This window comes from Anolis sagrei, chromosome 2 (genome assembly GCF_037176765.1).
Source record: "Anolis sagrei isolate rAnoSag1 chromosome 2, rAnoSag1.mat, whole genome shotgun sequence".
Classification (NCBI taxonomy): Eukaryota; Metazoa; Chordata; class Lepidosauria; order Squamata; family Dactyloidae; genus Anolis; species Anolis sagrei.
This window is the reverse complement of record NC_090022.1, coordinates 185836661-185864603: the sequence shown is the minus strand read 5'-3', so window position 1 is coordinate 185864603 and position 27943 is coordinate 185836661. Positions and strand designations below refer to the sequence as shown.

The 27943-nt window shown below is 42.8% G+C and overlaps 1 protein-coding gene and 1 pseudogene across 2 annotated transcripts in view; one reads left to right on the top strand and one right to left on the bottom strand.

Moving 5' to 3' along the window:
* The window catches only part of GLI1 (GLI family zinc finger 1), a 154236-nt gene that overhangs the window by 35475 nt on the left and 90818 nt on the right, over window positions 1-27943 (bottom strand). The window lies entirely within an intron of this gene.
* On the top strand, window positions 1227-3998 carry LOC137096204 (cilia- and flagella-associated protein 251-like; annotated as a pseudogene).

The following is a 27943-nucleotide window of genomic DNA, read 5'->3' as shown; positions in this document are numbered from 1 at the left end:
CGGTGATGTAAAAGTAGCTATATATATAATGTATAGATTTTCCACTACAAACACTGCACAAAATCACTAAACAAGGAGCTCCTGGTAGCACAATGGGTTAAACTCTTGAGCCAGCAGGATTGAAGACCTACAGGTCGGAGGTTCGAATCCAGGGAGAGAGCAGATGAGCTCCCTCTGTCAGCTCTAGCTCTTTATGCAGTGGTATGAGAGAAGTCTATCATAAGGATGGTAAAACTTCAAAAACATCTGGGCATTCCCTGGGCAATGTCCTTGCAGACGGTCAATTCTCTCACACCAGAAGCGACTTGCAGTTTCTCAAGTCGCTCCTGACACAAGAACCCCCCCCCCCACTAAACAACAACAAAATACAAAAAAAAAAATTAAAAATATATTATAAGTTATAATTAAATAATAAACCCAAACAAACTAAAGAAGCCAATCAACTGGAAAGTTTTGCCAGGACTGTCACTGAAATTGTTTTAGATGTACAAACTGGTAATTCATATAAGACTGTTGCAAGCCTATGGGCAGATATGAAACCCTGCAGTGTAGGTCCATCTACATACCATGAAGTACCAGTTAGTAGTAAATTATGACTCTAATGTAAACAGATGTAAATATTTCTCACCCAAGACTGGATGCCTCTGCTCCAATGACCCATGGGCTCCCCTGCTCCCAGAGGTAGAGTTAATGCAGCTTGACCACCACTTGAACAGCCGTGGCTCTATGTTATGTAATCAAAGGAGTTGTAGAGGAACCAAAGTGCTGTTTCAGCAGTCACCAGCCAATCCCTCTCCAATGCCAGAAATACAGCTTAATGGTGTACCATTAGAAAATGTTGACAATTTCTGCTACCTTGGCAGCCACCTCTCCATAAAAGTTAACATTGACACTGAAATACACCACCGCCTGAGCTCTGCGAATGCAGCATTTTTCTGAATGAAGCTGAGAGTGTTTGAGGACCGGGACATCCGTTGGGATACCAAGGATCTTGTTTATAAAGCTATTGTCCTCCTAACCCTGATATACGCCTGCGAAATGTGGACTGTCTACAGACATCACATGCAACTCCTGGAACGATTCCATCAGCGCTGCCTCCGAAAAATCCTGCAAATCTCTTGGCAAGACAAGCGGACGGACATCAGCGTGCTGGAAGAAGTAAAACCACCAGCATTGAAGCGATGGTCCTCCACCATCAACTCCGCTGGATCAGCCATGTTGTCGGGATGCCCGACCACCATCTCCCAAAGCAGTTGCTCTACTCCGAACTCAAGAATGGAAAACGGAATGTTGGTGGGCAGGAAAAGAGATTTAAAGATGGACTCAAAGCCAACCTTAAAAACTCTGGCATAGACACTGAGAACTGGGAAGCCCTGGACCTTGAGCGCTCCAGTTGGAGGTCAGCTGTGACCAGCAGTGCTGCAGAATTTGAAGAGGCACGAATGGAGGGTGAAAGAGAGAAACGTGCTAAGAGGAAGGTGCATCAAGCCAACCCCAACTGAGACCGCCTTCCACCTGGAAACGGATGCCCTCACTGCGGGAGACTATGCAGATCAAGAATAGGGCTCCACAGTCACCTACGGACCCACCGCCAGGACACTGATCTTGGTAGACAATCCTGCTTGGACAATGATGGGTCGCCTAACTTAGAGGAGGCTAAACACCTTGTAAAACTACAGCTCCCTGGATTCCATATTGCTGGGCCATGGCAGTTAAAGTGGTGTCAAACTGTATTAATTCTAGGTGCACACATGGTCGCTTCTGTATTTCCAGCAGCTGGAGTTCAACTTCTGAAACAAGAGATGCGGCTGCTCAAGCCTACCTGGGCAGTGTATTGTTGAAGGCTTTCATGGCCGGAATCACTGGGTTGTTGTAGGTTTTTTTGGGCTATATGGCCATGTTCTAGAGGCATTTTCTCCTGACGTTTTGCCTGCATCTATGGCAAGCATCCTCAGAAGTAGTGAGTGGTAGCTACCTGGGTGGATCCACCTGCAAGCTGTGGCCACTCTCTGCACATGCTCAAAGCAATGCTTTGAAAACGTGCATCCAATAATGCCTTTGAAGGGGGCAGGAGCAAACTGGGGTGCTTGTGCTATTGAGAATGAATGCAGTTTGGTACCACTTTACCTGCCATGGCTTAGTGCTATGTTATGGGAAGAGTTGGAGTCTCACAAGGCCTTGGGCCTCCTCTGCTTCACCCAGTTACAACCCCCAGGATCCCCTCGCATTGAGCCAGGGCAGTTGAAGTGGTGCCCAACTGCATCCATTCATTCTACAGCGGCTAAACGCCTCTCTGTCTTCTTTCGAAGGCTTTCTCTTCCCGTCCGCAGGATCCGCGCTCCGGGCTTCCCTGTCAGCCGGCCCTTCCCAGCGAGGTGGGTGTTCTCCGCGCGTTTGTTATGACTTGGAAGCCGATAATGGCAGATCTTATAGGCAGCGCCGCTCCTCCTGCCGCGCCGAGGCTTCGCAGCTGAGCCAGGCCGAGAGGCAAAGGAGAGGCAGAGCAGCACCAAGAGAAGAAGAAGTGGAGGAAGAAGAAGAAGAAGAAGAGGGGGAGGAAGAGGAGGAGGAGGACAGGAGAAGGAAAAAGAAGAAGAGGAGGAGGAGAAAGAAAGAAAGAGAAGGCGAACGAAAAAGGAAAGTGGAGGAAGAAGGAGAAGAAGAGGGGGAGGACGAGAAGGAAAAAGACGAGGAGAAAAAAGAGAAGGCGAAAGAAAAGGAAAGTGGAGGAAGAAGGAGAAGAGGAGGTGGAAGAAGAAGAGGAGGGTAAGGACGAGAAGGAAAAAGAAGGAGAAAGAAAGAAGGCGAAAGAAAAAGGAAGGTGGAGGAAGAAGGAGAAGAGGTGGAAGAAGAAGAAGAAGAGGAGGAGGAGGAGGAAGAGGAGGAGGACGAGAAGGAAAAAGAAGGGGAGGAGGAGGAGGAGGAAGAAGAAAAAAAGTGAAGGAAGAAGGCGAAAAGGAGGTGGAAGAAGAATAAGGAGAAGAGGGGAGGAAGAGGAGGAGGAGGAGGAGGAAAAAGAAGAGGAGGAGGAGGAAGAAAGAGAAGGAGAAAGAAAAGGAAAGGGGAGGAAGAAGGAGAAGAGGAGGTAGACCAATAAGAGAAAAGGGGGAGGAAGAGTAGGACCAGAAGGAAAAAGGAGAAAGAAAGAAGGCGAAAGAAAAGGAAAGTGGAGGAAGAAGGAGAAAAGGAGATGGAAGAAAAAGGAGAGGAAGAGGAGGAGGACGAGAAGGAAAAAGAAGGCGAAAGAAAGAAGTAGAAAGAAAAAAGGAAAGTGGAGGAAGAAGAGGAAGAAGAGGAGGAGGTGGAAGAAGGAGAAGAAGAGGGGGAGGAGGAGGAGGACGAGAGGGAAAAAGAAGAGGAGGAAGAAAAAAAGTGGAGGAGGAAAGAGAAAAGGAGGTGGAAGAAGAAGGAGGAGAAGAGGAGGAGGAAGAGGAGGATGAGAAGGAAAAAGAAGAAGAGGAGGAGGAGGAAGAACAAGGAAAAGTGGGGGAGGAAGAGGGGGAGGAATAATAGGAGGAGGAGGAAAGAAAAGTAATAGGAGGAAGAAAAAAAAGAAGAAAAGAAGAGAAGGAGGAAGAAGAAAATAAGACCAAGAAGAAGAAGAGAGGAAGAAAGAAGAAGAGGAAGATGAGAAGGAAAAAGAAGCAGAGGGAGAGGAAGAAAAAGAAAAGTAGAGGAGGTGGAAGAAGAATAAGGAAAAAAGAAAGAGGATGAGGAGGAAGAGAAGAAAAATAGGAAGAGGAGGGGGCAGAGAAAGAAAATGAAGATTAAGGAGAAAGAAGAAAATAAGAAGAGGAAGAACAAGGAGAAGAAGAGAAAGGCGGAGGAATAGGAGGAGGAGGAAGAAAAGGAAAAGGAGGAAGGAGAAACAAGGAGGAAGACACAAATGAGAAAAAGGAGGAGGAGGAAGAAGAGGTAGATAAAAAAGAAGAATGCGAGGACGAAAAAGGAGAAAGAAAGGAGGAGGAATAAAAGAAAAGAGGAAGAAGGAGAAGAACAAGGAGAAGAAGAAAAAGAAGAGAGGAGGAGGAAGAAGAGGAGGAGGAGGAAAAAAGAATAGGAGGAGGAAGAAAAAGAAATGGAAGAAGAAAGAATAAAAATAAGAAGAGAAAGAAAAGGACGAAGAAGGAGAAGAAGAGAAAGGATGGGGAAGAAGAAGAGGACAAGAAGAAGAATAGGAGGAGGAGGAAGAGGTGGTTTGGCCAGTTCCTTGCTCTAAAGTACAGCCTCCAGCAGCTCATATGCCAGGGCTGACCTTGCTTAGCTTCCAAGATCAGAAAGGATTGGTTGTTATTGATTGGTATTCGCCAACAAGATTGGTATTCTCAAACTCTTATCCAATTGTTAGCACCAGTTTGCTTCAACCCATGACTTGACTACACAAAGTGAACTTCCAGTCTAGGCCCCTTCCATACCGCTGAATAAAATCCCACATTTTCTGCTTTGAACTAGAATATATGGCAGTGTGGAGATGAATCCAGTTCAAAGCAGATATTGTGGGATTCCCTGCCTTGCTATTCTGGGTTATATGGCTGTGTGGAATGGCCTGTAGTTAAAATGGGAGCAGGGAAAATTTGCCGTATGCCAGCTCAGACTATTTGTCTATCTTGCTCAATACCACCTCATCCGATTAGCTCTTTGTGCATTTATTAGTTAATTATATCTGCTCTCCACCTCTCTTTATGGTGGGCCAGGTGGCACATAGAGTTTCCCTCACCTTGACATTTCCTTCTTACCCAAAATCAGTTGGGTTGAGAGTAGATATCAGGTCCATGGTCACCAACTAGGTCTTGTGGCTCAATGCCGGCATGGGTTGGGGTCCTACAAATCCCAGCCCAGCCTAGGCCTTCAACCACTACACAACACTGATTTTAGGTGAATTCCTCATTACCTGTTCCCTGAGTCCTTTCACCTGAATGTGGCAGGGACTGAATCTGGGACAATCTTCCACCAAAGCTATCCTGAATTGGGTGAGACTCCATGGTTCATGAAAGCTCTGCGTTAAACGAGGCCCTGTCCACACAGCTGTATAAAATCCACATTGAACTGGATTATATGGCAGCGTGGACTCAGATAACCCAGTTCAAAGTAGATATTCTGGGATACAGTGCTATGTGGAAGGGCACTTAGATTATCTGCTTTGAACTGGATTATATAAATCTACACTGCCAGATAATCTGGGATCAGATCCTGAGATATACAGCAGTGTAGATCTAGCCTGAGGCCCCTTCTACAATGCCATATAAAATTGAAATTATCTGCTTCAAACTGGCAGTGTAGACTCATAGAATCCTGTTCAAAGTAGATAGTGGATTATCTGGTTTGATAATCTAGATTATATGGCAATGTAGAAGGGACCACTGTCATTTTATTTCCTTCCCAGCATAATTAGTTATATATGTTTTTGTTTTATTTATTTACCTTACTGTTATCCCACCTTTCTCTGAAAGCTATCAAGAAAAAAAAAGAACTTTCCTGAAAGAAGAACCAGGAATATAAGATTCTTATTTCTAAATAGAAGGTCAACTGCTGTCTTTTCCTTTTTGCCTTGGTTTTTTTTTTTACTCGTGTTGTATTTTGAAATGGTCATATTACTGTTCAAATAAATTATTATTATCATTATAATTATTATTATTTGAAACACAACAAGTTTTTTTGTCATGTCAGGAGTGACTTGAGAAACTTCAAGTCGCTTCTGGTGTGAGAGAATTGGCCGTCTGCAAGGACGTTGCCCGGATGTTTTTGATGTTTTACCATCTTTGTGGGAGGCTTCTCTCATGTCCCCGCATGAGGAGCTGGAGCTGATAGAGGGAGCTCATATGCGCTCTCCCCGGATTAGAACCTGCGACTTGTCGGTTTTCAGTCCTGCCGGCACAGGGGATTAACTCACTGCGCCACGGGGGCTCCTCAACAAGATGAGTCCACAGCAGACACTCTGCTGGCTGTTGTATTGAATTACACGTCGGATACTTCCCAAGTGTCTAGGACTGTGTGATGGATCGGCGAATAATGTGTGCAGATCCCAGTAGGGTGGCCTTCTGCAGCTGTCAGATAGTAATCTTGTCAGCGCTGATTGTGTTTAAGTGCAGGCCAAGGTCTTTAGGCACTGCACCCAGTGTGCCAATCACCCCTGGGACCACCTTGACTGGCTTGTGCCAGAGTCTTTGCAATTCGATCTTTAAATCCTCATATAATGTCAGCTTTTCCAGTTGTTTCTCTGCAATCCTGCTGTCACCTGGGATGGCAACATCAGCAATCCATACTTTGTTTTTTAACACGATCGTGAGGTCAGGAGTATTGTGCTCCAAAATTCTGTCTGTCTGAATTCAGAAGTCCCAGAGTAGTTTGACATGTTCATTCTCTGTAACTTTTTTAGGCTTGTGATCCCACCAGTTCTTTGTCACAGGCAGATGGTATTTGTGACACAAGTTCCAATGAATCATCTGAGCAATAGTGTTATGCCTCTGCTTGTAGTCTGTCTGCGTGATCTTCCTGCAGCTGCTGAGGATATGATCTATTGTTTCATCTGCTTCCTTGCAGAGTCTACATGTGGGATCTGTCTCTGACTTTTCAATTCTGGCGTTGATGGCATTTGTTCTAATGGCTTGTTCTTGGGCTGCCAGAATCAGGCCTTCCATCTCCTTTTCCAAAAAGATCCGGGAGTAGTCGCTGACCAGGGAAAGCCGAGGAAGCTGCAAATGGTAAGGGAGGGAGGAAGGGGCAAAGCAAAACAGCCGACTGTCATCTGAGGACAGGAAAGACTGTTCCACAGGCAGTGAGACTCTTTGGTCCTCAAGCGGCAGGAGGATAATAGGTATAAACAGCCGGAGTGGAAGGGACTGGAGACCTGTCCTGCCTTCTTCCCCTTAGCCTCATCCACAGCAGCATATTGCAATTGAGAAGAATACGGCAGTGGACCTAGGTTCAAAGTTCCCACTTCAGCAACAGGCTTGACTCAGAGCAGAGGCAGAAATGATGGTGATCTCATTTCCGCCAGCTCTCGTTTCATCGTCTCGCTGGGTGGCCTTGGAGCAATGGTGATGGTTGCCAACTCTTCCCCTGGAAGGATTCCCGTGCTTTTTGCTGCAGGACAACAAGAACTTTTGCTTGTCATGCAGCAATTAAGAGCACAGGAGCTTCTCCAGAACAAAAGCTTGGCAACTTCACATAGCTGCCTCTTCTATCCTTACTTGCCCATATAATGCATGCACTGGTGTCGTGAAAAGGCTGTGCTTGGGGATATAATGACTTTATAGTGTAATACTTGTTACAGTGCAGGAGAAGGTGGCAATCCCCAGACATGCCCCTGCCCTGCATCAGATGGAGCTGAAATCTGACTATTAAGGCTAAGGCTCCACTTACACTCCACTTACACTGCGTGAACTGCATTATAATAGTGAGTGTAGACTCATATTATGAAGATTGAACTGGATTATATGATTCTACCCTGTCATATAATATAGCTAGAGTCCCCGGCGGTGCAGTGGGTTAAACTCCTGTGCTGGCAGGACTGAAGACCGACAGATCGCAGGTTTAAATCCGAGGAGAGGTGGATGAGCTCCCTCTATCAGCTCCAGCTCCTCATGTGGGGACATGAGAGAAGCCTCCTACAAGGATGATAAAAAACATCAAATCATCCGGGCGTCCCTTGGGCAACGTCCTTGCAGACGGCCAATTCTCTCACGCCAGAAGCGACTTGCAGTTTCTCAAGGCGCTCCTGACCCGACAAAATAATAATCATCATCATCACCTTCATCATCATCATCATCATCATCGTCGTCGTCATCATCTAGTTCAATGCAGTTAATCAGCATTCTGAAACTTCATCAAATGACAGTGTAGATGGGATCTATGACCCCTTGTACATTGCCATATAATCCAGATTATCTGCTGGGCCCATAACCCATTGTTGGGAATCAGGAGCTGTTGGGCTCAAAAATAACCCTCACTTAAGGGTGATTCCACAAAATATAGCAGAGTGCCAGCCAACATTTTCCAATCAGATAATCCACATTATCTGCTTTGAACTGGATTATATGAGTCTACACTGCATTATAATCTAGTTTAAAGCAGATAATCTGGGTTTTATATGGCAGTGTAGAAGGGGCCTATGTCTCTTGTAACTATTTCTGAGGGTGCTGAAGAACAATAAAAATTAAAGAAAAATTGGATTGTTGAGTATTCTAAAGAGATAAATAAAAGTTTTAGGACAAAGTGTTCACCTATTATTCTCCAAAATTATTTCTAAAATCTATGTAAAAAGAAGACTTTAATGTAAGACAGGTATGGCCCCTTCTACACTGCCATATAAAACCAGATTATCTACTTTGATAATCTGGATTATATGGCAGTGTAGAAAGGGCCTATATTTCAGTGAATGAAATTGGTGTGTTCCTGGGCATGACTTCTTTAACAGAAATTTTGTTACCAGTGGCAGCAAAAACATGGAAAGAATAGGGAAGAGGTTCCTAGATTACAAAACAGAAAGAGTAGCTCAATAAATTTCAGCAAACTTTTCTTCCAAAACTAACAATATGACATGTGAAATGAAACAACTAAGTCAAGTGAGCTTGACATGAGTAAACCAAATCCCTCTGAATCTTCTACAGATGTTGTAAAGGTTTCTTTCAGAAGGCAGCCAGGGATGATTTATTTCTTCCACCGCCCTCCACATTTCCTATGATTTCTTTGGTGGCCAAACACACCAGGGAAAGTCCGAGAGACATACTAATCTGCTTATCCTATTCTTCCTATCTTTCCATTCACACAGGTTCTGATTGTTGTAAGCTGCCCCAAGTTCCTTTGGGAGAAGAGGTGGGGTACAAATAAAGTAGTAGTAGTAGTAGTAGTAGTAGTAGTGGTTGTTGTTGTTGTTATTTGTTTTCTGAACCTGAGCCTGATTGCATTGTTTCATTCTGTTTTTGTTTTTGTTTTTTGGCAAACTTGTACACATGGACCTCCATAGCCACAGATTCGGCATCCACAAATTCAACCACAATTTGAAATTATTTGAAAAAAAAAATCCAAAAAGCAAACGACATGGATGTGTTGGCATAGCCTGCTGAAACCACTGGCCATTTCACAAGTTTTCAGCTTCACTCCCAGTGTTCATTTGAACGATGTGCTATTTTATATAAGGGGTGCCATTTGACTCTACCATTGTATCTACCTGTACCCACCCAGACATTCAAAAAAGTGGTGCCACAGAAGAGAGTAGAGAGGGTCGGTACTTCTTTTAGATTCTTCTAGGATGGACTAAGCCCTTCACTTTCACCACTCTACTCAGGACATCATCAGACAGAAGTCCATAAGATGGGGGATAGTGGGGTAGTCAGTGGAGCAACGGGGCGAATACATGGGACAGCAGGGAAAACCGTTGGTCAATGCTCCGCATTGCTCCCTTATCACCACACGGTGTTTCCAAACTGCCCTTGGCTCATCCTGCGCTGTCCCTGGCTTCTTGAATGAGAACACGGGCAGCCTCTGAACATGTTGTCAAGATGGAGCCAGGACGAAGCCCCGTCAGAAGTAGCCCTACATTATGTTATGGGCTCCAGCGGGCTCTGTCTTAGCTGTGTCTCAACAACATCCTAGGATGGAGGAAAAGCCCTCTGATGAAGTAATCAGAGAAGACAATGGTTCTTTTTTGAAATAAGATTTATGGGCAGTACTCATACTGACGCATGGATAAGCTGACCCAGGATTTTGAGTTGATTTTTGTACTAAAACATGAGTAAATTAAATGAGGGTTTGTTGTTGTTTATTCGTTCAGTCACTTCTGACTCTGTGACCTCATGGACCAGCCCATGCCATAGCTTCCTGTCGGCCATGGCCACCCCCAACTCCAGGCCAGTTACTTCAAGGGTTATTAATTCTTTAATTATGTTTAATTTAATTATTCTTTAATTATGTTTAATATTGATATTTTAATATATTCTAATGGTACTTTAAAAAGGGAAAGGATTCCCCTTGACATTAAGTTTAGTCATGTCCGACTCTGGGAGGTGGTGCTCATCTCAATTTCTAAGCCAAAGAGCTGGCGTTATCCGTAGATGCCGCCAAGGTCACGTGGCCAGCATGACTGCATGGAGCGCTGTTAGTGGTAGCTATTGATATACTCACATTTACAGGTTTTCGAACTGCTAGGTTGGCAGAAGCTGGGGCTAACCCTGCTCCCCGGATTCGAACCACCGACCTTTCGGTCAGCAAGTTCAACAGCTCAGCGGTTTAATCCACTGCGTCACCAGAGGCTCTAACTGTTTTAATTTGTAAACTGGCTTGAGTTCTGGTTGTGAGGAAAAGGCATGGTGTCCATAAAGACGGCGACAATGAATGTAATAATAGCAACAACAACAACAACAACAACAACAGTAATAAATAACAGATACAGGAGTTGTACTTTAAATGCAATGAAGTATTCCATCTCCTCGCAGTGGGCTTTGTGAGGAGATGGAATACTTCATTGCATTTAAAGTTACTTTAATATGCTCCCACCAAATAAATGCATACCTGCCAATAGTCCCAATTTGCCAGGAGCAGCCCTGATTCATCTTCTGTCCTGCCACTTTTTCAGCTGTGGGACTGTTCCTCTCTCCCAACCACTTGCTTCATTTGTCCTCACTTTATTTCAGCTGCTGGAAAGTGAGACCCAAGACCAAGAGTTGTTTGCACACAGGGCCCTTCCAGACAGGCTCTATATGCCAGGATCTGATCCCAGGTTTTCTACTTCAACGTGGATTATATGAGTCCACATCACCAGATAATCTGGGATAAACAGAAAATATGAGATCGTAACCTTGGGTTATAGTGCCTGTATGGAAGGGCTTTCAGTTAAGTCAGAAGGAAAAAAGTGCAGACTCTTCCTGGTAGGCTTCTGCAAAAAAAATACATATGCTGCAGCCTCCCATCACTTTTGTTTTTGGTTTGATTTTGCTGGTTCATTCATTCTCATGAATACTTTTTAACCATCTTGCTCGGCCGCCTGTGTCCTGATTTTCATCTCTGAAATGTTGGAAGGTGTGGAAATGAAGAATCGTAACCACTCCTATTGGGAAGGAAATTATATGGAGCATTTGGGGAAAATGCTATAGTGACTAGTGCGTCGACTGTACAGGAGTCCCCAAGTTACAAACATCTGACTTATAGGTAAAAGCAGAGAATTTCCCCTGACATTAAATCCGGTTGTGTCCGACTCTGGAGGTTGGTGCTCATCTCCATTTCTAAGCCAAAGAGCTGGCATTGTCTGTAGACACCTCCATGTGCATGTGGCCAGCATGACTGCATGGAGTGCCATTACCTTCCCGCAGAAGTGGTACCTATTGATCTACTCACATTTGCATGTTTTTGAACTGCAAGGTTGGCAGAAGCTGGGGCTAACAATGACAACTCACCCTGCTCCTCGGTTTCGAACCTCTGACCTTTTGGTCAGCAAGTTCAGCAGCTCAGTGGTTTAACTCACTGTGACACTGGGTTATCTCACTTATAAATGACTCATAATTAAGAATAGGGGTAAGACAACAGGAAATGAGAGAAGGGAAATCCACTCCTGAAAGAGTTATCATGGGGAAAAGGTGTCTCCCCTGAAGCTCTGTCACCAATCCTGGTTTCCACAACAAACTATTTTTTTTTCAAAATCCAATTGTCACAGGGACAGAAAGTGAGGGAAAATCTTCTGAACAGGGGCACAGACAACAAAACAAAAACCACAGGGGTGTTGCTCCTTCCCTGTCCTAGCCAAAGGTAATACCTATATAAATAAAAATGTAATGTTCAATGTATTGTCGAAGGCTTTCATGGCTGGAATCACTAGGTTCTTGTGGGTTTTTTCGCGCTATAGAGCCATGTTCTAGAGGCATTTCTCCTGACGTTTCGCCTGCATCTATGGCAAGCATCCTTAGAGGTTGTGAGGTCTGTTGGAATGTAATGTTCATTTGTGGGATTAACATAACTCAAAAACCACTGGACGAATTGACATAAAATTTGGACACAAGACACCTATCAGGCCAACGAGTGACCATCACTCATAAAAACACTGGAAAACACAACAGGAGGGACTTAACAAGCCAAAAAAGCAAAATGATGCAACAGCGCATGTGCAGAAATGACTCCCCCCCCCTCCCCCGGCAAACAAAACACAATAGCATATCCACACTCTTCTGGACTACAGCTTCCAGCATCCCCTAGACTAGGCCCTTTAGGAAAGGAGGATGATCCAAATACACTGCTTCCAAGTTGCAAGCTTTCTTCTCATTGGATTTGTTTGAAGGCAACCCAATCCCTACATATTTCCAGTTTCCTATTCCTGGATTGCAACTCCTAGCAATCCTCCAGATAGATAAGATAGATAAATAAGATAGAGATAGATAGATTGATTGATCAGGATGGACTGCTGGGAGTTGCAGTCCAATAACGGGTAGAGAAGGAAGAAGGGAGAAAGAGAAGGGGAAGAGAAAGGGAGGAAGGGAAGAGAAGGGGAGGAAGGAGAGAATGAAAGAAAAAAAGGGAAGGAAGGAAAGAAAGGAGGAGAGAAAGAGGGAGGGTAAGTTGGCCACAGCAACGTGTGGTGGGTACATTCTCGCCTTCCTTTTATTGCATAATGATGTAATGTTTTGTTATTGCTTATTGCTTTGTTTTTAATTTGCTTTAAATTGTATTGTTATTGTTTTGCTGTTGTTGTGTTGAGGCCTTGGCCTTTGTAAGCCGCATTGAGTCCTGTGGGAGATGCTAGCGGGGTACAAATAAAGTTTAATAATAATAATAATAATAATAATAATACAGCTAGTCTATATAAATAAAAATGTAATGTTCGTTTGTGGGATTAACAGAACTCATAAACCACTGGACGAATTGACACCAAATTTGGACACAAGACACCTAACAACCCAATCTAAGTCCTTCACTCAAAAAAATTGATTTTGTCTTTTGGGAGTTGTAGTTGCTGGGATTTATAGTTCACTTACAATCAAAGAGCATCCTGAACCCCACCAACGATGGAATTGAACCAAACTTGGTACACAGAACTCCCATGGCCAACAGAAAATACTGGAAGGGTTTGGTGGGCAGTGTCCTTTGGTTTTGGAGTTGTAGTTCACCTACATCCAGAGATCACTGTGGACTCAAACAATGATGGATCTGGACCAAACTCTACATAAATACTCAATATGCCCAAATGTGAACACTGGTGGAGTTTGGGGGAAATAGAATCTTGACATTTGGGAGCTGTAGTTGCTGGGATTTATAGTTCACCTACAATCACAGAGCCCCACCAACGACAGAATTTTGAACCCCACCAACAACATTTTGAACCCCACCAACGACAGAATTGGGCCAAACCTCCCACACAGAACCCGCATGTGGGCCATAGCAATGCGTGGCAGGGGACGGCTAGTATGTATATATATTTGGCTGGAGTTGCACTTTAAAAATGCAACTCCAGCCAAATATATTACATATATTACCTTTATTACAAACAAAGAACAAACCTACAGAACCTATCTTGTCCATAACTTGGGGACTGTCCGTATATGCGGGATCCAGGTTTCTCATGCCCGCGAGCACTGCATGCAAGGAACTCAATTCATTTTGAGCCAGGCCTCCCTGTGACGGAGGAGAAACCTACAGAGGCCTTGGCTGGCTGCAATTAGAGCAGCCGTCTCTCATTGTGGTAGTGGTTGGGGAAGGGGGGAAGAAGTTGTGGGGGGGGGGGGAGAAGAAGGTGAGGTGGGGAAATGAGAACAAGCTGACTAAGAAGAATGAAGGGAAGAGGAGGGGGGCATGCCTGTGTGTGGCATTTGGGAGTGTCTCCCTCCCTCTTTCCAGTCATTCCTTCTAAAGGGAATGAGACAGAAAATACCAGCCCCCCAAAAAGGGAGGGGGAGAATGAGACAGAGCCCTTCGCCCCGCTGGGAGAAAAGGGTTTCATTGCTGGTACCGAGGGTAGAAGCCTTCCGCTTGAGTTCCCCCTTTCAGGGCTCATCTCTGCCCATTGTTGGGATGTCACCAAGGAAGAATACGCTGGTGGGGGTTGGAGGGAGAAGGGGGGAAGCGAGGCGGAGGGCAAGGGAGGCAAGAGGTGGCTTGGGGTGGATGCGGCAAAGGCTGGGTGGGGGGCAGGAAGGGTCACCAGCACGGCACTGGGAAACAAATTTGGGAGTTAGGGCAGTGGAAGGGCAATGGTCAGCACTCCGGCCTTGGAGAGCTCTCGCAGAGAGAAACAAGTGCTGGGCTGCTCCTCTTGTGTTATGTACGTCCACCCCTTGGTCACATTATGTGTACAAAGTATTACCCACCACTTCCATATGCTACAGGATGAATCTTACATTCAGTTTCAAATCATATCTAAAATCAATTAACCTGCCTCTGAGATCAGGGTAGATCTGACCACTAGTAGAAAGAAGCTCCATTTGAACTGCCAAAGAATAAAGTTATACAAAAATGTGTGAAGGAAAGCTCTTAATGTGCATCAATAATTTGTGGCTTATGTAATCACCAACTGGTTCCAGGTTTTTCTATGTAATTATGGACTGAAGACTGACAGGTCGGAGGTTTGAATCCGGGACAGTGAGGATGAGCTCCCTCTGTCAGCTCCAGCTCCCCATGTGGGCATGTGACAGAAGCCTCCCACAAGGATGGTAAAAACATCAAAACATCTAGCAACCCCTGGGCAACATATTTGCAGACAGCCAATTCTCTCACACCAGAAGCAACTTGAAGTCGCTACTGACAAGAAAAAAAATCTGCACAGTGAAAGTGTTTTCTTCAGTACTTCTTTGAAACTTCATTACATGGTCAATGTAGATGTGCCCTGAGATAGATATTTCAGCAAGCACGAAAAGGCAACTCATTGCTAGTCAATGGAAGTGAATTAATATTGTTATTTATTTAGCTATTGGGTTGTTGTAGGTTTTTCCGGGTTATATGGCCATGTTCTAGAGGCATTTTCTCCTGATGTTTCGCCTGCATCTATGGCAGGCATTCTCAGAGGTAGTGAGGTCTGTTGAAAGTAGGAAAATGGGTTTATATATCTGTGGAATGACCAGGGTGGGACAAAGGACTCTTGTCTGCTGGAGCTAGATCTCACTACCTCTGAGGATGCTTGCCATAGGTGCAGGTGAAAAATCAGGAGAAAATGCCTCTAGAACATGACCATATAACCCAGAAAAACCTACAACAACCCAGTGATTCCTGCCATGAAAGCCTTCGACAATATTTAGCTATTCATTTTCATGCATTTTTTCCTGCCACGAATGATATATGCTGGAAAGATTTTCTGCCTCAAACCCCAAAATAATTTGGTTGCCGAGTCAAGGTACTATGCACTGAGCAAAAGGCAGTGCGCTCTGTAGTCGGCAGCAAAGTGGCTCCAGCCCATGCTTTGCGGAATCTTATTAGCATGATAAAAGAGACGGAGTGGATTAGACCAAGGGTCAATACAGTCTGGTACCCTGGCCACCCAAATGCCTCACAGAAAGCAAGAAGGTTGGATACAAGAATAACAGCCCTCTTCAACTGTTTGCCCTTGGCAAGAGGTACTGCCGGGTAGATTGCCTCTTTATATGGAGGTTTTCTTTAACACAAAAGCAGCCAGTTAACTATTATGGGTAACAACTGTTGACAGACTTATCTGATCTTTCCATTAAACTCCAAATTCTCAGAGTCAGGCTGGGAGGGATAACCAATACCCCAGAAGACAGGAGCAGAATTCAAAACAAACTGAACAGATTAGAGGAATGGGCCAAAACTAACAAAACGAAGTCAAACAGGGACAAATGGAAGATACTCCACTTAGGCAGAAAGTGAAATGCAAAGATACAGAATGGGGGATGCATGGCTCAACAGCAGTACATGTAAAAAAGATCTGGGAGTCCTCTTGGCCAATAAGGTAAACATGAGCCAACAATGTCCTGCGGCAGCTAAAAAGCCAATGGGATTTTGGCCTGCATAAATAGGAGTATAGTGTCTAGATCCAGGGAAGCCATGCTCCCCCTCTATTCTGCCTTGGTCACACCTGGAATCACACTGTGTCCAGTTCTGGGTACCGCAATTGAAGGGAGATGTTGACAAGCTGGAATGTGTTCAGAGGAGGGCGACTCAAATGATCAAGGATCTGGAGAACAAGCCCTATGAGGAGCAGCTGGACATGTTTAGCCTGCAGAAGAGAAGGCTGAGAGGAGACATGATGAGTGCTATGTATAAATATGTGAGGGGAGGAGAGAGCAGGTTTGTTTCCTGCTGCCCTGGAGAGTAGGACGCAGAATTATGTCTTCAAACTATAGGAAAGGGGATTCCATCTGAACATTAGGACGAACTTCCTGACTGTGAGAACTGTTCAGCGGTGGAACTCTCTGCCCCAGAGTGTGGTGGAGACTTTGGAGGCTTTTAAACAGAGGCTAGATGGCCATCTGCCGGAGGGTGCTTTGAAAGCGAATTTCCTGCTTGTTGACAGGGGGTTGGACTTGATGGCCCACAAGGTCTCTTCCAACTCTAGGATACTATGATAGTCATTATGTTCATTGCATGTTTCTGTTTTATTTAAAGTAAGTAAGTAAGTGCAGAGATGGCAAGTGACAGGGATCTTGATTTGGAGCCCAGCATCAGGATAGGTTTATGAACGCATCAAACAGTCGGGGGAAAGAGGGTGGAAAGCAGGGAGAACTGTCCTCCTTCTTTCCTTACTATCTTTCCCTGTCTTCTGGGATAGACACCCATTCCATGTCATTTTCCTGCTTCCTCCCTGTGTTTTCCAATTAGGAGTCAGGTAGCATCCAACTCCTGAAAACAAGGTTCTCTTTCCATTTCTAAGTGCTGGCAAGACAGATTCTCACGGACAGCCACCAGAAGTGGTTGTGCATCGTGGGAGGGATGGCCTCCGTTGGCCTTCGTTTTGCCAGTGCCTGAAAACTGAGAGAAGACTGCATCTGATAATGTCCTTAATTTCTCATATTGTTACAGCTCAAGTAAAAAAGCTGGCATGGTAGAAGGACATTTTTTTTCAAAAAGTGGTGCTAACCACTACACAGAAAGAGATGAGTTTTGGTGGAGGAGAAGTACAGAGAGAAGTATCAACCCTTTTCATGAGCTATGGTCCCAATAGCTTTGAGTCCCCCTCGGAGTGAGAAAAGCGGTATACAAATACAGTAAATAATAATAATAATAATAATAATAATAATATAATAAGGCACTCCTCTCACACTATTTTTTGAGAAAAGTGGAATCTAGAAAGCAAAGTTGCTGTCTACTTAGAATTCCTTCTATAATAACAAAAGTGTTATAACACCAAAGCTTCCAGAAATGGAAAAGAAAACCTATATGTGGAAACATATCAGCACTGCAGAATTATAGCAGTTTGATAGCACAATAATTGTTATGGCTCAGTGCTTGGATTTCTAGTTTTGTGAGGTATCACTCTTCTCTGACAGAGAGCTCTGGTGCCATGAGAAACTATATTACCAGGATTTCACAGTAATTAAAAGTGATATATAACTGTGCAATGTGAATGGTCTCCAGCCTCTAATACCAATTAGAATTCAGAATACTGAAAATCTCATCATTGTTTTTTGTAAAGTAGGTATCCAGTCCTTAAAGTGTTTATTATTTTACTGTATTTTGTATATTCTGCTGCACTACTATGTGCTTTTGTAAGCTGCCTCAAGTCCCTTTTGGGAGATGGTGGCAGGATATAAATAAAACTTTTATTATTATTTGAAATACAACAAGATGAGTCCACAGCAGACAAGATCACACTATTGTATTGGAGCACACGCTGGACACTTCCCAAGTATCTAGGACTAAGTGATGTATCGGCGAATAATGTGTGTAGATCCCACTAAGGTGGCCTTCTGCAGCTGGCAGATGGCAATTTTGTCAGCGCCGATTGTGTTTAAGTGCAGGCCAAGGTCTTTAGGCACTTTACTCAGTGTGCCAATCACCACTGGGACCACCTTGACTCGCTTATACCAGAGTCTTAAATTCTCATATCGTGTCAGCTTTTCCAGTTGTTTCTCTTCAATCCTGCTGTCACCTGGGAATGCAACATTGACGATCCATACTTTGTTTTTTAACATGATCGTGAGGTCAGGAGTATTGTGCTCCAAAATTCTGTCAATCTGAATTTGGAAGTCCCAGAGTAGTTCATTTTCTGTAGTTCATTGACGTGTTCATTTTCTGTAATTTTTTCAGGCTTGTAATCCCACCAGTTCTTTGACACAGGCAGATGGTATTTGTGGCACAAGTTCCAATTAATCATCTGAGCGACGGTGTTATGCCTCTGCTTGTAGTTTGCGCAATCTTCTTGCAGCAGCTGAGGATGTGTTGTATTGTTTCATCTGCTTCCTTGCAGAGTCTACATTTGGGATTTAAATATGGTGAAACAAACTCTAAAGAAGTCTATACTGGCTTGGTCGTCGCCCAAGATGATAAGGACTGTGGCGAGTGCTTCTCCTGGACACTCGTTGACAAGTGGGTTACAGGAACCAGGACCCACTGCTGAGCAACCAGAGCATGGGCCTATAGGGCAACTGGAAGCTGCTATTATTATTATTATTATTATTATTATTATTATTATTATTATTTAATACGCAACAAGATGTGTACACAGCAAACAAGATCACTATGCTGGCTTTTGTATTGGATCACACGTTGGACACTTCCCAAGTGTCTGGGACTGTAATATTATTATTATTACTAAAGTGCGAAAGCAAGCAAATCACAGATGCCAAAGATGAGGTTTAGAAAGATTTCCAGAAGTCAGGGTAGACGCACCATAGATTAAAATCTATTTTGCAGAAGGCAAACACCATCCCCTCCCTCTCTGAACAAATCTTGCCAAGAAACCTCCATGATGCATTCACCTTGAAGGCACAAAACAAATTTGCAGAAAAATCCAGGTTTCTAAATAATGTTTATGAAGATTAATTCACTTCGGCACAAACCATGTGTTTGTTTTCTTTAACATGCGTAGCCTTGGCAATTAGGCCTTCACAGTTTAGCCCGGACTTTCACCAAAACCAAATCATGGACTTTTAGGCTCTGAGCATTTCTCACAAGCAGGGCCCCTCTTTCTGAACATTTATGGGTTATTTATGATTTTTTTTAGAAACAAACCGTACATCATAATAATAAAGATTAACTTATTTTCAGACTAGCAGCCTGACCCCCTGCAGTTTTACTCAATTATTCAAATAACAATTTGATATTGAAAACTTTTGGGAAGATCGGGAAGTGATAGGGGAAGATGAAATAACAGCCAGTCTTTTCATTTTAGTGTTTTGGCCCCTTGGTTTCTGATGGGATTGGAGATGTCACTCTGACTGCAAACATGTTATTGCTAACATGTTTGTGGTCTTCCCAATTCTAAGGGTGTAAAGTAATTTCATCATATTGAGCTCCACATTCACTGGATTCAGGGGTGGAGGATACCTACAAAAGTGAAAAGCAACAACAACAAAAAACAACCAAAAATCCTTTTTTGAACACGACAAAGCATTTCTCTATGAACCTCTATGTCCTCCAGTGCCATTCTGTGGCCAGCTTCTGCTACATAAGTTTTCTTTCTAGGGAAGTATTTTTAAAACAGGCATACTTTTTTTGAGACATCACGTTCTATGGGATTGTTCTCCTTAGGTCCCTTATATGAAAGGGTTTTTTTTTTTTTGTCATGTCAGGAGCGACTTGAGAAACTGCAAGTTGCTTCTGGTGTGAGAGAATTGGCTGTCTGCAAGGACGTTGCCCAGGGGACGCCTGGATGATTTGATGTTTTTATCATCCTTGTGGGAGGCTTCTCTCATGTCCCGGATGAGGAGCTGGAGCTGATAGAGGGAGCTCATCCGCCTCTCCCCGGATTCGAACCTGCGACCTGTCGGTCTTCAGTCCTGCCGGCACAGGGGTTTAATCCACTGCGCCACCGGGGGCTCCTTATATGAAAGGTGATAGGCATCATTTCCTTTTTGAGACACTGCTTTCCATAGGATCCTTTTTCTTGAAGATCTTTAAGGAGACATGCACACTTTTTAAACCACTTCTAGCAATCAGATCTACACCATCTTTAAACCACTAATGGAAACAGAAGGAGCATTAGCAGATCGCCCACATGGGCGCCACACTGAAACCTCACAAAGTAATCAGACAAATCCTCCACTTCCCATCACAAGAGAAAATATCCATTTTGAAGCGTTTTTATATGCAGGGAAGAGTGGAGTCGATTTCTGCCCATCTTTGAAATCCTCCCATTTCTACACACCGCAGAGACGGAGTCCCACAAGCAACCAAAAAAAGCGGCCTTGTGTCATTTGATAGGCTCTGTGGGAGTCCATCTTTGAAGTGTAGAAACAGGCAGAAATAGAGAAAAACTTTCAAATGATGAGATCCTAGGTCCTCCAGCACTATTCTGGTGGAACGTGACTACACAGTCATGCTGGAGGACCTAGATAAACCGAGCAAAACATGAGCAATTGAGGATAACGAATTTCTGATACTGTTCTATTATCCTGGTAGAAGCCACAAGGCGGCATTAGAGAGAGAAGGATAGTCCATTTTATGGGGGTGGAGGGTGGGTTGAAGTAGTAAAACCATTTCTTATTTTTCTGTTGTTCTCCCACCTATGTCTCCATTGTGGAAACAACCCTCGATTACGATATGGGAAGAGGGGAGGGGGAATAACCAGCGAAAACGGGGGGGGAAAACGGTTTTCCTCCTTCAACTCCCCCCCTCCATAAAATGACTGTCCTTTTCTCTCTAGTGCCCCCTTGTGGTCTCTGCCTGGATAATTAAACAATAACAATATTCAAAAGTTGTGTAATTTTCAAGAAAATAAAATTGCCAAATATTGGAGACTTGCGTATTAATTTGATTTTCATGTCAAAAATTACTTGCAACTTGAAAACTGTTGTTGACTCTGCATTCTGAAACTGGATTACATGGCAGTGTAGATCCAGCCTTAGAGATTTTTTAAAAAAGAGAACAGATTAATCAAATTTACAAATGATTTTGTAAGTTTTCACCATGAATGTTCTATTCTGTATGTTTTATAGTTTTCTGTTATGGTCTTTGGATAGGACAATAAACCTACTGGCTGAAGAAGGAAGCATAACAATTTGCAAAACTTGATATGAAATTAGGATGGGATTAAAATGCAGTTGGGATTTGGGGAAAATCAATGCCTAAATGGAGGCTATCACATCCCCGGTGCCTATCCCGGGTGTAACTGAGGGCCATTTTCTCCAAATGCAGCCATTTATTGGCATTAGTTTCCATCCATCATAAGGTGCTTTGTTTTGTTTTTCTAGTTGCCAAGGCATATAACTGGGGTTATTGTGTGAACATGTTCTACTTCATTCCCACCTAAATGTAGCTGCATTAAAGTCTGGCATCATGACACTGCTCTTTTTCAGACCATGCTATAATGATTCCTAGCACTGAATTGTCTTCACTGCCACCAAACTTCTGAGCAGATGTTCATCTTAGCCCTACCATGTGCTATCATCTATGCTGAAGATTCATATTGATTGATATGTATTTTAATTGCATTATGTTTAGATTGTTTTATATTTTGATAAGATGTGTTTTATTGTTTACCTGTGCGGCACTGAATTTTTGCCGGATTTGTAAGCCGCCTTAAGTCAAGAAAGGCGGGGTAGAAATGAAGTAAATAAATAAATAAGATTCAAGTTGGTTTCAATACACACAAAAGTGATGAGTGCGTGCATATGTATGCAACCTGGTCCATTACTTCAGGCAGCAACATGCATTGCGTTCTCTTTGTTAATAATATAGTACTGAAACCTTATAAGTGCACTTATCAAATCACAATAATTGTTTCCTTGTCCTGCAGCATATACAGCATTGTAGACTCACGCCATTCAGTTCAAAGCTGTCAATCTGAAACTGGATTACATGGCAGTGTAGATCCAGCCTTAGAGATTTTTAAAGAGAACAATTAATCAAACTTACTAATGATCAAATCCACAAAAGCTGAACTCACAAAGGTGTAGGCCAATTGTAACTATTCTGGAAGCTTGGTCAAATTAACTTTAATTGCTGTGAGTGGGATCCGCCTTATCCCCGCTGGTTGCAGCGGCACAATCCAGAACCTGAACTCCGTTCTGCCTCCAAAATTACTGCTCACTTACTTTTATCTCTTGTATTCTATTTGCTTTTGTCTGCACAGTGGTTTGTTGGTGTCCCTTCTTCCCATCTTCCTTGTATTTCGGACCATTAACCTCACAAATTGCGTTCTTGTCTTTAAATGGAAGAGAACAATGACAGAGCAATCTGGTTTTTGTAATTTTACGAGCATAATGCACAAGGGCTAGAAATGTTGACACCGGATACAAAAATCAATAGGACAATATCCTCTAAATGCTTTGTTAGTTTGCCTGTTTTAAAGACCCCCAGATTTATGCTTGAATGTCTCAAAAAAATCTAGCAGAAAGATTTTTTGAGATAGCCAAAACAATTATTATGCCAGCAAGAGGATTCTGAAGGATATGACCCAAAATCAATTGCAATCATTATGGTAATTTATTAGGTTCTTCAAAGGAGCTGTATTCCCACATTTCTACCTAATTGGTAAGCAAAGTTACCCTCTGAACGCTGCAACATGGGGGTACTAAATATATCTTGTTTAATGAGTCCTAATAAGCTTAGGACTCATTATGGCCCCATCTACACTGCTATATAATGCAGTTTGAAACTGTATTATATGGTAAGTGTAGGCTTATATTCCATTTAACTACATGGAACTGCATTGTACTAGTCGATGCTGACCATATAATGCAGTTTGAGTTTTGCAAATTTTTTTTAATTTTTTTTACAATTAGTTATTTTGCAAATGGTTTTTAAAACTCATAGGATGTGAAACATTATCAAAATTGCACAATTTTTTTGGCTAATACGTAAAAAACATTTAATATTCTATGTTCCTGCATGTGTGAATTAAATCAGCGATGACATATATTCCTACAAACCACTAGTCATACTCAGAAGATCTGAAAAACTCTGTATTTCCTACAGTTGTGTGTTCTGAATTAAAATGGTACCATTATGATAACTACAGGTTGCTGTTCTTTCACTTTGGTTGAATATATCCATTGGTTTCCCACTTGCCCCAGTTTCTTTCTCATGTGCTCCAGCCACACAATAAACATCCTGAAAGGAGTAGGACTCAATTCTCCAAATCCTAGTAATACTATTACGCAGAGCTTGTAATAGTACTAGGGAATCACTGGCTTAAAACCCCCTAATTATCCAAATTCATTAAGATTTTCAGTCGTAAATTTAAAATCCATCAATTGAATTGTTAAAAAGCCAAACACTGTCATTTCACCATATCTCATTATGTCAGTTCATTACAGTCATTTCCACTAAATCAAAGTGATGTTGTAAAGCATGAGCATGTTGGCTGTGTAAAAGAAGAACAAATTGGCTGTTTAGGAAGAAGTGTGTGAAGGCTCTATTCACCTCCAAAGACACATTAACATCTTTCCAGCCAAGTTGCTAGTCAGCTATGTTTTTTTCCAGAACATAATTCTGCACACGCTCTGTGTTTTACTATAGTCTGGGTATGAGTTCTGTAGTTCACAAAATCACTTTAGCATTGGGTTGGCTGCACGGCTCCATTGGAAATCTTCATTTCCTTTAAATATAAACAAAAATGGTAGTCATGCAATGATTCAGGATTTCCCATTACACAACTTACACTTGGAGAAGTTTGTGTCTACATCTAATGCCGAAAATGCAGCACTAAATTGTTTGTCTTTTCCAGGATTATTCTCAAAGAGGTAGAAACAAAAACTGAGCTGGTAAGAGAACCTGGGCATGTTTCGCTGCCAGCAAACACACCTCAACATCTGCAAAACAATCCTGTCTCCTTAGTGATTAATTCCATAATGATACTTTGATTGGGGGAAACATCCCCCCCCCCCCCACTGTCGTTGTTTAGGTCGTGCCAAATTACGGTTTCAGCCAAGAGCACTGCTTCTTAAACGGTAGGACCCAACCACAAATGGGGTCCTTTGAGCTCAATGCTGGGGGTCACAAAAATTTGACAACAGTGAAAGATTCCTGAACACCACTCATTTACACAAATATGGTGGTAATAATGTGGAGTATTTTCAGTCAACTCTGCAGAAGATGCTTCAGCTGTATTCTACAAAAATGAAAATCAGCCTGTTTAGCAAGTCTTGCAAATGCTGATTTATTTAAATGCCCTTTTAATTGACCTAGGCCCATTTTTTAAATTCTTGCCCTAACAGTAATTTTTGCACAAAGAATTGGGTGGGATTGGTTTTTAATATAATTGTGTTGTTTTGATAATTCTATGTTTATATTGTGTGTACTCTGTATGTTTGTGTTTTGCTATTTGGAAACCGCCCTGAGTCCTCTAGGGGAGATAGAGTGGTATACAAATAAAGTATTATTATTATTATTATTATTATTATTATTATTATTATTATTAGTAAACATCTGATTTTATGCCCATTTTATATACCAATATACCTGGGATCACATAAAAAATATTGGGTGAAAAGAGTTGCAAGTGTAAAAGTTCACAAAGCCCTACTCTAGAGAAGGTATGGGCAAGGTGTGTTTTATGGTTAACATACCATTTTAGGGACCCCAGAGTGCAGCCCCTCAAGGTCCCAATGCCTTCCACAGCACCCCCCCCCCAGGCCAGCCCCCCAATTTATGTTAAATGATCACCCAATGCATTGTCAGTAAAACAATGCCTGTCACAATGGATCTGTGAACATGAACTGTTAGATTATTGTTATTATTATTATTATTATTATTATTATTAAACTTTATTTGTACCCCGCTAGCATCTCCCGAAGGACTCGATGCGGCTTACAAAGGCCAAGGCCTCAAAACACAACACAACAATACAATACCTAAAGCAAAATTAAAAACAGTTAAAGCAATATTAACGACATGCAATAAACAATACAACAAGACACTATGTAAACTGGGCCAGGCCAGAGTAAGGGGTACAGGATTAAAAGTGCTGATGTGATAGGTGGTGTGTGAGGATTTTAGGGCAAGTGCAGTGTGCAGTGTGCAGCAATCTTAGTTCTACTAAAGTGCTTCTGGGACTTGTTATTGGAGATTCCTATTCTGGAAAGGCGCATCAGAACAGCCAGGTCTTCAAGTTCTTTCTAAAGACTGCCAATGTAGGGGCCTGTCTGAGATCTTTTGGGAGGGTGTTCCAGAGTCGGGGGGCCACCACAGAGAAGGCCCTGTCTCGTGTCCCCATCAAGCCCCCAAAACGACGAATTAATATTTGTGTGTGTGTGTGAACACAACCTTGGAGGCTTTTTCCAGAATTGAAAGACTGGGTTACAGTCCATGATCTCTTGCTTCAGCATCTCTCCCATCCCACGACATTGAGCTACTTCTGGTGGGGCTTCGTGACTAAACCACAGCTGAACCAGTTTATGTTGCTACAGCAGCAAAACAGGAAGTGTCCCATGTTACATTGGCAACAATGGGGAAAAAGCTGGGCAGTGGATGCTTTCTCCCTGTTGGATGGGGTTTCCGGAAAGTTGGGCAATGCAGGACGTGGGATGATGGGTTCCCTACACCCAACTGGCACCATGACAATCCGTGGCAATTCGGGTAGTAGAAGCAAAGCTGAAGTACTTTGGCTACATCATGAGAAGAAAGGAAAGCTTATAGAAGACAATGATGCTGGGGAAAATGGAAGGAAAAAGGAAGAGGGGCCGACTAAGAGCAAGATGGATGGATGGCATCCTTGAAGTGACTGGATTGACCTTGAAAGAGCTGGGGGTGGTGACGGCCGACAGGGAGCTCTGGCGTGGGATGGTCCCTGAAGTCACGAAGAGTCGGAAACGACTGAACGAATGAACAACAACAAAATATGATGAGGTCCTTAATTAAGAACAACGGGGAGAAAACAGGAAGTGAGAGAAATCTGCTCCTAGGAAAGGAAATTTATTCCCGAAATAATGATCTTTATCACCAATCCTTGTTTCCACAACAAGCCACATTTTTCAAAATCCAATTCTCACAGGGACAGAAAGTGAAGTGAAATCTTATGACGGGCATTGAGAACAAAACAAACACAACAAGGGCGCTTACCCTTCCTTATGCTATCTAATGCGGATATGGTTGGAGTTACACTTTAAAAATATATATCTGTTCCAACTTACAAACAAATTCAACCTAAGAACAAACCTCCAGAACCTATCTTGTCCTTAACTTAGGGACTGTTTGTAATTCAGTTTGAAACTGAGGAGTCTGAGTATGAAATCCATACCCAAAAAGCAATTTGATAGTGGGGTAAGATTAACATTTGCTTTACAAGCAATTAATTTTCCAACTATATTAATCAGTCATGGAGTGAAAGGCAGGCCAGGATAGGTAAAAGATAACACAATTGGCTTCATACAGCGATTGTTCCAGTGTGCACAAACTGGCTGGTGGACAATAATCTTAATGTAAGGCCGACTGGAGTGGAGGGAAATCACACCCAGCCAAGACGCTGCTGTCCATGGCTTGCCAGCATTCAAGGCCTGGCAAACGCCAGCAGACACTTAGCCGGAGATCTGTGTCACCCCATGGATGCTCTTCCCAGTCATCTTGTTTGACACACAAACACGCCGCCTGCCTTCCACTCCACTCGCCTGCTCCCGTCCCCATTCAACAAATGCCAGCTAATTCCTGAACAAACTCCAGTATTTACCTTCACACACCCCTCCGCCACAATCGCCTCCCCCCCTCACCCCACTTTTAGAGGCAACGCGACCCACAAGTGGTTTGAAGTGCCATGTTGACAATTCTTGCCGCCTGCCTGATTCAGGGGAAGGGTTGCAAAGGAAAAAAGAGCAGACATAAAATTGCAATTCGATGCCCAAATAAGGCCATTTTTTCCAACTAGTATGAACATAGCAATGCTGTCACCTGCTTTTACTGTAGAGATGAGCTAAATTGCTCCCATCCCATAGACCAGAGGTTCCCAAACTTAGTTATGTGGAAGCCTAGGATTCCCCAAAAACATTATAGGGATTCCGCAAAAAAATCATAAACATCAAATAGATTTTAATATATCACCATACGAGGCCAGCTATTTGATTTACAGTCTCTAAGATTGCCATTCTGTGCTATAACTATTGCTATCAGATTATGTAGTTACTAACTATACATTTCAACATTTTACAAGTCAGTTTTCACACTAATTTCACATTGTTTTTGCTCTTTTTCTTTCTTTCTTGTACAGTTTTTGGGATGAAAGACCATTTGGGATACTGGCATATTATTCATAAAATACCAAGAGTAAAATTTACGCAAAAACTATACATAGTATAGGAAAATGGGAGACACATTTTAATGTGCACAAATGATCCAGAATATATCAGTGTGGTGGAGTCGTCTTCCTTAGAGGTTTTTATACAGATGCTGGGTGGCTATCTGTCAGGAGGGCTTGTATTGTGTTTTCTTGCATGGCCAAATACGACTGGATGGCTTTTGGGGTACATTCCAATTGTAGGGTTATATGAGTCTATGATAATTTGATTAAACAAAGCAGAGAGAGAGTTAGGGCCCTGCAGAAAATAAATGTCTTCTGAAGGGTTGCATGACTGAAAACGTTTGGGTACTGCTACCATAGATGAATAGCCAACACTTTTTTCCAAATATGAATCCTTATGTAGACAAAAGAGTATCACTTACAAAGCACAACCGTGAGGTAGCAGTAGACAAAAGTATACTACTTACAGAGGTTTAAAAAAATGGAAGAGAAGGAGGAACTTAAGTAGACAGGACCCCTGTTCCCTGAAATTATCCAATGAGTATTTTCAGTGTGAGCAGATAATGATGATAATGATGATTGTATTGTTGAAGGCTTTAATGGCCAGAATCACTGGGTTGTTGTGAGTTTTCCGGGCTGTATGGCCATGTTTCAGAAGCATTCTCTCCTGATGTTTCGCCTGCA